We start from the raw sequence: 10,149 nt of genomic DNA on the forward strand, positions 1-10,149 counted from the left end.
ATGAATTGGATTGGAGTGCAGTGGAACGTTAAGGGATGGAATGGAGTGGAGTGGAGTGAAGAGGAATAGAGTGGATTTGAGTGGAATGGAATGGAATGGAATATAATGGAATGGAATGGAATGGAATGGAATGGAATGGAATGGAATGGAATGCAGTGGATTGGAAGGGAATGGTGTGGAGTGGAATGGAATTGAATGGAACAGAATGGAGTGGGGTGAAGTGCAGTGTTGTGGAATGGACTAGAAAGGAATCGAATGGAGTGGAATGGAATGCAGTGGATTGGAAGGGAATGGTGTGGAGTGGAATGGAATTGAGTGGAACAGAATGGAGTGGGGTGAAGTGCAGTGTTGTGGAATGGACTAGAAAGGAATCGAATGGAGTGGAATGGAGTGGAAAGGAATGGAATGTAATGTAATGGAGAGTAATGGAGTGGATTGGGCGGGAATGGAATGGAATGGACAGGAGTGGAGTGAAATGGAGTGGAATGAAATGGGTTGGAATGGAATGGAGTTGTGTGGAGTGGTGTGGTGAGGTGTGGAATTGAATGGAATGGAATGGAATGGAATGCAGTGGACTGAAGTGGAGTGGCGAAGAGTGAAATGAAATGGAATGGAAGGGAATGGAATGGAATGGAATGGAATGCAATGGAATGTCATGGAATGGAATGGAAAGAATGGAAGGGAATGAAATGCAATTGAATGCAATGGAATCGAATGGAATGGAGTGAATTTGAATGGCTTGGAATGAGGTGGAATGCAGTGTAGTGTAGTGGAATGAAGTAGAAAGAATGGAATGGACTGGAGTGGAGTGCAGTGTGGTGGAATGCAGTAGAAAGGAATGGAGGGGACAGGAGTGGAGTGGAATCGAGTGGAGTGGAGTGGAATGGAATGGAATGAATTGCAATGGAGTGGAGTGGAACGTTAAGGAATAGAATGAAGTGGAGGGGAGTGTAATAGAGTGGATTTGAGTGGAATGGAATAGAATGGAATGGAATAGAATGGAATGGAATGGAATGGAATGGAATGGAATGGAATGCAGTGGATTGGAAGGGAATGGTGAGGAGTGGAATGGAATTGAATGGAACAGAATGGAGTGGAGTGAAGTGCAGTGTTGTGGAATGGACTAGGAAGGAATCGAGTGGAGTGGAATGGAGTGGAAAGGAATGGAATGGAATGCAGAGTAATGGAGTGGATTGGGCGGGAATGGAATGGAATGGACAGGAGTGCAGTGAAATGGAGTGGAATGAAACGGGTTGGAATGGAATGGAGTTGTGTGGAGTGGCGTAGAGAGGTGTGGAATTGAATGGAATGGAATGGAATGAAGTGGACTGGAGAGGAGTGGAGAAGAGTGAAATGAAATGGAATGGAAGGGAAGGGAATGCAATGGAATGGCATGCAATGGAATGGAAAGAATGGAAGGGAATGGAATGCAGTGGAATGCAATGGAACCGAATGGAATGGAATGTAATTGAATGGCTTGGAATGGGGTGGAATGCAGTGTAGTGTAGTGGAATGGAGTAGAAAGAATGGAATGGAATGGAGTGGAGTGCAGTGTGGTGTAATGCAGTAGAAAGGAATGGAGTGGAGGGGACAGGAGTGGAGTGGAATTGAGTGTATTTGAGTGGAATGGAATGTAATGGAATATAATGGAATGGAATGGAATGCAGCGGATTGGAAGGGAATGGAATTGAATAGAACAGAATGGAGTGGAGTGAAGTGCAGTGTTGTGGAATGGACTAGGAAGGAATCGAGTGGAGTGGAATGGAGTGGAAAGGAATGGAATGGAATGCAGAGTAATGGAGTGGATTGGGCGGGAATGGAATGGAATGGACAGGAGTGCAGTGAAATGGAGTGGAATGAAACGGGTTGGAATGGAATGGAGTTGTGTGGAGTGGCATGGAGAAGTGTGGAATGGAATGGAATGGAATGGAATGAAGTGGACTGGAGTGGAGTGGAGAAGAGTGAAATGAAATGGAATGGAAGGGAATGGAACGCAATGGAATGTCATGGAATGGGATGGAAAGAATGGAAGGGAATGGGATGCAATGGAATGCAATGGAACCGAATGGAATGGAATGAGATTGAATGGCTTGGAATGGGGTGGAATGCAGTGTAGTGTAGTGGAATGGAGTAGAAAGAATGGAATGGAATGGAGTGGAGTGCAGTGTGGCGGAATGCAGTAGAAAGGAAAGGAGTGGACGGGACAGGAGTGGAGTTGAATGGAGTGGAGTGGAGTGGAATGGGGTGGAATGGAACGGAATGAATTGGAATGGAGTGAAGTGGAACGTTAAGGAATGGAATAGAGTGCAGTGGAGTGGAATAGAGTGGATTTGAGTGGAATGGAATGGGATGGAATGGAATATAATGGAATGGAACGGAATGCAGTGGATTGGAATGGAGTGGTGTGGAGTGGAATGGAAGTGAATGGAAGAGAATGGAGTGGGGTGGAGTCCAGTGTAGTGGAATGGACTAGAAAGGAATCGATTGGAGTTGAAAGGAGTGGAAAGTTATGGAATCAAATGTAGAGGAGAGTAATGGAGTGGATTGGGCGGGAATGGAATGGAATGGACAGGAGTGGAGTTTAATGGAGTGGAATGTAATGAGATGGAATGGAATGGAGTTGTGGGGAGTGGCGTGGAGAGGGGTGGAATGGAATGGAATGGAATGGAATGCAGTGGACTGGAGTGGAGTGGAGTGGAGAGGACTGCAATGGAATGGAATGGAAAGGAATGGAATGGAATGCAATGGAATGGCATGGAATGGAATGGAAAGAATGGAAGGAAATGGAATTCAATGGAATGGAATGGAATAAAATGGAATGGAGTGGAGGGAAATGCAGTGTAGTGGAATGCAGTAGAAAGGAATGGAGCGGAGTGGAGTGGACTGGAGTGTTGTGAAATGGAGTTGAGAGGAGTGGAGTAGAATGGGAAGAAATGGAATGGAGTCGAGTGGAGTAGAGTGGAGTGGAGTAGAGCGGATTCAAGTAGAATGGAATGGAATAGAATAGAATGGAAAGGAATGGAATGGAATGGAATGCAATGGACTGGAGTGTAGTGTAGTGGAGTGGAATTGAACAGAATGGAATGGAGTGTAGTGGAGTGCAGTGTAGTGGAAAGGAGGAGAAAGGAATGCAGTGGGGTGCAGTGGAGTGGAGTGGAATGGAATGGAATGAATAGGAATGGAGTGAAGTGGAACGTTAAGGAATGGAATGGAGTGGAGTGGAATAGAGTGGATTCGAGTGGAATGGAATGGAATGGAATATAATGGAATGGAATGGAATGGAATGCAGTGGATTGGAATGGAGTGGTGTGGACTGGAATGGAAATGAATGGAAGAGAATGGAGTGGGGTGGAGTGCAGTGTAATGGAATGGACTAGAAAGGAATCGAGTGGAGTGGAAAGGAGTGGAAAGTAATGGAATCGAATGTAGAGGAGAGTAATGGAGTGGATTGGGAGGGAATGGAATGGAATGGACAGGAGTGGAGTTTAATGGAGTGGAATGTAATGGGATGGAGTGGAATGTAATGGGATGGAATGGAATGGAGTTATGTGGAGTGTTGTGGAGAGGGGTGAAATGAAATGCAATGGAATGGAATGCAGTGGACTGGAATGGGGTGGACAGGAGTGCAATGCAATGGAATGGAAAGGAATGGAATGGAATGCAATGGAATGGCATGGAATGGAATGGAAAGAATGGAAGGAAATGGAATTCAATGGAATGGAATGCAATAAAATGGAATGGAGTGGAGGAGAATGCAGTGTAGTGGAATGCAGTAGAAAGGAATGGAGCAGAGTGGAGTGGACTGGAGTGTTGTGAAATGGAGTTGAGAGGAGTGGAGTAGAATGGGAAGAAATGGAATGGAGTCGAGTGGAGTGGAGCAGAGTGGAGTGGAGCGGAGTGGAGTAGAGTGGATTCGAGTAGAATGGAATGGAATAGAATAGAATGGAAAGGAATGGAATGGAATGGAATGGAATGCAGAGGACTGGAGTGGAGTGGAGTGGAATTGAACAGAATGGAATGGAGTGTAGTGGAGTGCAGTGTAGTGGAAAGGAGGAGAAAGGAATGGAGTGGTGTGGAGTGGAGTGGAGTGGAGTGGAATGGAAGGGAGTGGAGTGTAGCGGAATGGGAAGGAATGGTATGGAGTCGAGTGGATTGGAGTGGAGTAGAGAAGTGTGGATTCGAATGGAATGGAATGGAATGGAACAGAATGGTACGCAATGGAAGGGAAAGGAATGCAATGGAATGCAATGGAATGGAATGGAATGCAATGGATTGGAATGGGGTGGAATGCAGTGTAATGTAGTGGAATGGAGTAGAAAGGAATGGAGTGGAGTGAGTGCAGTGGAGTGTAGTGGAATAGACTGGAATGGAATGGAAGGCAATGGAATGGAATCAGGTGTAGTGGAGTGACGTAGCATGGATTCGAGTGGAATGGAATGGAATGGATTGAAATGGTGTGTTGTGGATCAGAGTGGAGTGGAGTGGAGTGGAATGGAATGGAATGGAAGGCAATGGAATGGAATGGAATGCAACGGAATGTAATGGAATGGAATGGAATGGAATGGAGTGGAGTGGATTGCACTGTAGTGGAATGGAGTAGAAAGCAAGGGAGTGTAGTGTAGTGGTGTGGAGTGGAATGGGATGGATTGGAATGGAGTGGAGTGGAGTGGAGTGTAATGGGAAGGAATGAAATGTAGTGCAGTGGAGTGGACTTGACTGAAGTTGAGTGCAATGGAGTGCAATGGATTGAGTTGGAATGTAATGGAGTGGAAGGGAGTTGAGGGGATTAGAGTGGAGTGAAGTCGAGTGGAGTTGAGTGGAATGGAGAGGAATGGAATGGGATGGAATGGAATGAAATCGAATGGAATGGAATGGAGTGTAGTGGAGTGGAGTAGAGTGGATTCCAATACAATGGAATGGAATGGATTGAAATGGAATGTTGTGGATCAGAGTGGAGTGGAGTGGAGTGGAATGGAATGGAATGGAAGGGAATGGAAGGGAATGGAATGCAATGGAATGGAATTGAATGTAGTGGAATGGAATGGAGTGCAGTAGATTGCATTGTAGTGGAATGGAGTAGAAAGCAATGGAGTGTAATGTAGTGGTGTGGAGTGGAATGGAGTGGATTGGAATGGAATGGAGTGGAGTGGAGTGTAACGGGAAGGAATGGAATGTAGTGGAGTTGAGTGAAGTTGAGTGCAATGGAGTGGAATGGATTGGGTTGGAATGTAAAGGAATGGAATGGAGTTGAGGGGATTACACTGGAGTTAAGTAGATTGGAGTTCAGTGTAATGGAGTGGAATGGAATGGGATGGAATGGAATGAAATAGAATGGAGTGGAGGGAAGTGGAGTGGAGTAGAATGGAATGGAAGGGAATGGAATGCAACAGAATGGAAAGGTATGCAGTGTAATGGAATGGCAAACAATGGAATGGAAAGGGATGGAGCAGAACGAAATGGAGTGAAGTGGAGTGGAAGTGAGTGAACTTGAGTGGAATGGAGTGCAATGGAATGGTTTGGAAAGTAATAGAGTGGAATGCAGTGGAGGTGAATGGAGTGGAAGGAAGTCGAGTGGAGTTGAGATGAAGGATCCGAATTGAATGGGATGGGATGGAATGTAATGGAGTGGAATGGAGTGGAGGGGAGTGGAATTGAGTGGAATAAAGTGGAATGGAATGGAGTGGAGTAGAGTGGAGTGGAATGGAATGAAATGGAGTGGAATGGATTATAATGCAAAGGATTATAATGGAATGCTATGGAATGGAATGGTGAAATGAAATGTGACCTGAGATTGAGCCACTGCATTCTAGCCTGGGTGACAGAGTGAGATTCTGTCGAAAGAAAGAAATGGGAAAGAATGGAGTGGAAGGGAATGGAATGGAATGGAATGGAGTGGAGTGGGGAAGGGTGGAGTGGAGTGGAGTGGACTGAAGTAGAATGCAATGAAATGGAATAGAATGGTGAAAAGAAATGTGAGCTGAGATTGTGTCACTGGACTCCAGCCTGGATGACAGAGTATGAGCCTGTTGAAAGAAAGGAATGGAATGGAATGGAATGGAATGGCAAGGAATGGAATGGAACGGAATGGAATGGAATGGAATTGAGTTGGGTTGAGGGGTTTGGGGTGAAATGGACTGGAATGGAATCGGATGGAATCAAATGGAGTGGAGTACAGTGGAATAAAATGGAGTGGAATGGAGTGGAATAGAATGGCATGGAATGGAATGGAGTGGAGTGCAGAGGAGTGGAATGGAATGTAATGCAAAGGAATGGAATGGAATTGAATTGAACGGAATGGAATGGAAAGCAGTGGATTGGACTGGACTGGAATCGAGTGGAATAGAATGGAATGGAAGGGAATGGAAGGGAAAGGATTGCAATGGAACTGAATGGAATGTAGTGGAAAGGAGTGGAGAGGAATGTAGTGTAGTGAAATGGAGTAGAAACGAATGGAGTGGAGTGAAGTGGAATGGAATCGATTGGAATGGAATAGAGTGGAGTGGTTTGGAGTGGAGTGGAATGGGAAGGAATGGAATTTGGTGAAGTGGAGAGGAGTGGAGTGGAACAGAGTGGATTCAAGTGGAATGGAATGGAATGGAATGGAATGGAATGCAGTGTATTGGAGTGGATTGGAGTTGAGAGGAAGGGAATGGAATGGAAGGGAATGCAATGGAATGGAACATAGTGGAATGGAATGGAATGGAACGCAATGGAATGGAATGGAATGGAATGGAATGGAATGGAATGGAAAGGAATGGAATGGAATGGAATGGACCGGAACAGAATGGAGTGGCGTGGAGGGCAGTGTAGTGGAATGGAGTAGAAAGGAATGGAGTGGAGTGGAGAGGAGTGGAGTGGAATGGAATGGAATGGAATTGATTGGAGTGGAGTGAAATGGGAAGGAATACAATGGAGCAGACTGGAGAGGAGTGAAATGGAATGGAACAGAACAGAATGGAATGGAACAGAACGGAATGGAACGGAACGGAACGGAATGGAATGGAATGGAATGCAGTGGATTGGAGTGGAGTCGAGTGTAGTGGACTGGAGTAGAGTGGATTTGAGTGGAATGGAATGGAATAGAATGGGATGGAAGAATGGAAAGGAATTTGGAAATGAAACATCTGCTGTAATTCTGCCCCAGCAATATAGATAAGGTGCCAGTGTGAGATCATGTCGATATAAAGGAATGGCATGGCATGAATTGGAATTGACTGCTATGGAGTGGATTGGAGTGGAGAGGAGTGGAGTGGATGGGAATATAGTGGAATGGAGTGGAATGGGGAGGAAAAGAAGGGGATGGAATGGAATTGGGTGGAGTGGAATGGAGTGGAGTGGAGTGGAGTGGAGTGGAGTGGTGTGGAGTGTAATGGTATGGAATGGAATATAATGGAATGGAAAGTAATGCAATGTAATGGAACGGAATGCAATGGAATGAAAAGTAATGGAACTGAATGCAATGGAGGGAAGTGGAGTGGAGTTGAGTGAAGTTTAGTGGAACGGAGTGGAATGAAATGGGATGGAATGTAATGGAGTGGAATGGAGTGGAGGAAGTTCGAGTGGACTGAAGATGAGTACAGTTGAGTGACATGGAGGGGAATGGAATCTGATAGAATGGAATGGAGTTGAATGGATTGCAGGGGATTGGAGTGGAGAGAAGTGCAGTGGAATGGAATGCAGAGGAATGGAGAGGTGTGGAATGGAATGAAATGAAATGGAATCGATTATAATGGAATGGATTATAATGGTATGCAATTGAATAGAATGCTGAAATGTAATGTGAGCTGGGATTGCGCCACTAAACTCTAGCCAGGGTGACAGTGTGAAATCCTGTCGAAAGAAGAAATGGAATAGAATGCAGTGGAAGGGATTGGAATGCAATGGAATGGAGTGCAGTAGGATGGTGTGGAGTGGAGTGGAATGAAGTGTTGTGGAGTGCAGTGAATTCAAGTGGAATGCAATGAAATGGAATGAAATAGTGAAATAAAATCTGAGCTGAGATTGTGCCACTGTGCTCCAGCCTGGATGACAAAGTATGAGCCTGTTGAAAGAAAAGATTGGAATGAAATGTAGTGGAATGGAAGGAATGGAATGGATTGGAATGGAATGGAATGGAATGGAACAGAGTGCAATGGAATGGAATGGAATGGAGTTGAGTAGAGTGGAGTGGTGTGCGGTGGAATGGAGTGGAATGGAATGGGATGGAATCTAATGGAATAGAAGGGAATGCATGGAATGGAACACAGTGGAATGGAATGGAATGGAACGGAATGGAACGGAATGGAACGGAATGGAACGGAACGGAACGGAATGGAAGGGAAGGGAATGGAACTGAATGGAACTGAATGGAATGGAATGGAATGGAATGGAATGGAATGGAATGGAATGGAATGGAGTGGAGTGCAGTGCAATATAGTGGAATGAAGTAGAAAGGAATGGAGTGGAGTGGAGTGGAGTGGAATGGAATGAAGTGGAAGGAAAAGGAGTAGAGTGGAGTTGGGTGGAAAGGGAAGAATGGAATGGAGTAGAGTTTATTGCATTGGAGTGGAGGGCACTGGTGTGGAATTGAGTGGAATGGAATGGAATCGAACGGAATGGAATTAAATTCACTGGATTGAAGTGGAGTGAAATCGAATGGAATGGAAGGGAATGGAATGAAATGGAAGGTAATGGAGTGGAATGGATTGCAAAGGAATGGAAAGGAATGGAATGGAATGGAATTGAGTGGAGTGGAGTGGAATGATGTGTAGTGGAATGGAGTAGAAAGGAATGGAATGGAGTGGAGTGAAATGGGAAGGAATGGAATGGAGTGGAATGGAATGAGAAGGAACGAAACGCAGTTGAGTGGTGTGGAGTACAGTGGATTTCACAGGAATGGAATGGAATGGAAGGAATGGAATGGAGTGGAATGGAATGGAACGAAATGGAATGCAATGGATAGGAGTGGAGTGGAGTGCAGTGGATGGATGGAATGGAAGGGAATGGAATGGAATGGAATACAATGGAATGGAACAGAATGGAACGGAACGGAATGGAACGGAACAGAACGGAATGGAATGGAATGGAATGGAGAATGGAATTGAATGGGATGGAATGGAATGGAGAATGGAATGCAATGGAATGGAATGGAATGGAGAGCAGTGGAGTGATGTGTAGTGGAATGAAGTAGAAAGGAATGGAGGGGAGTGGACTGGATTAGACTGGAGTGGAGTAGAGTGGATTCTAGTGGAACGGAATGTAATGGAATGGAAGGGAAAGGAAGGGAATGGAATCTAATGGAATGCAGGGGGATTGGAGTGGAGTGGGAATGCTATGAAATGGAAGGCATTGGAATAGAATGCATGGCAATTTAACGGAATGGAATGGAATGGAATGGAATGGAATGGAATGGAATGGAATGGAATGGAATGGATTGCAGTGGACTGGAGTGGAGTTGAGTGCATTCGAGTGGAATGGAGTGGAATGAAATGGAATGGACTGGAATGGATTGGAATGGAATTCAGTGGATAGGAGTGGAGAAGAGTGGAGTGGACTGCATTGGAATGGAATGGAATGGAATGGAATGCAGTGGAGTGGATTGTAGTGACATGGAGTAGAAAGGAATGGAGTCGAGTAGAGTGGAATGGAATGGAGTGTCATGGAAAGGAGTGGAGTGGAGTTGAATGGGAACGATTGGAATGTCATGGACTGGAGAGAGTGGAGTGGATCCGATTGGAATAGAATGGAAAGGAATGGAATGGATTGGAATGCAGTGGACTCACGTGGAGTTGAGCGGAGTAGAATGGAACGGAAAGGAATGGAATGCAATGGAAAGAAATGGAATGGAATAGAATGCAATAGAATTGAAGGGAGTGGAGTGAAATGCCGTGTAGTGGAATGGATTAGAATGGAATGGACTGGAGTGGAGTCGAACGGAATGGAATGGAAGTGAATGGAATGGAATTGAATGGAATGGAATGGATTGGAGGGAAATGGGCAGGAGTGGAATGGAGTGGAGTGGAGTGGAGCAGATTGGATTCGAGTAGAATGGAATGGAAAGGAATGGAATGCAGTGGATTGGAGTAGAGTGGAGTGGAATGGAATGCAAAGGAAGGGAATGGAATGGAAAGGAATGGTATGGAATGGAATGGAGTGGAGTGGTGAGCAGTG

This window comes from Nomascus leucogenys, unplaced genomic scaffold (genome assembly GCF_006542625.1).
Source record: "Nomascus leucogenys isolate Asia unplaced genomic scaffold, Asia_NLE_v1 000549F_233768_qpd_obj, whole genome shotgun sequence".
Lineage (NCBI taxonomy): Eukaryota > Metazoa > Chordata > Mammalia > Primates > Hylobatidae > Nomascus > Nomascus leucogenys.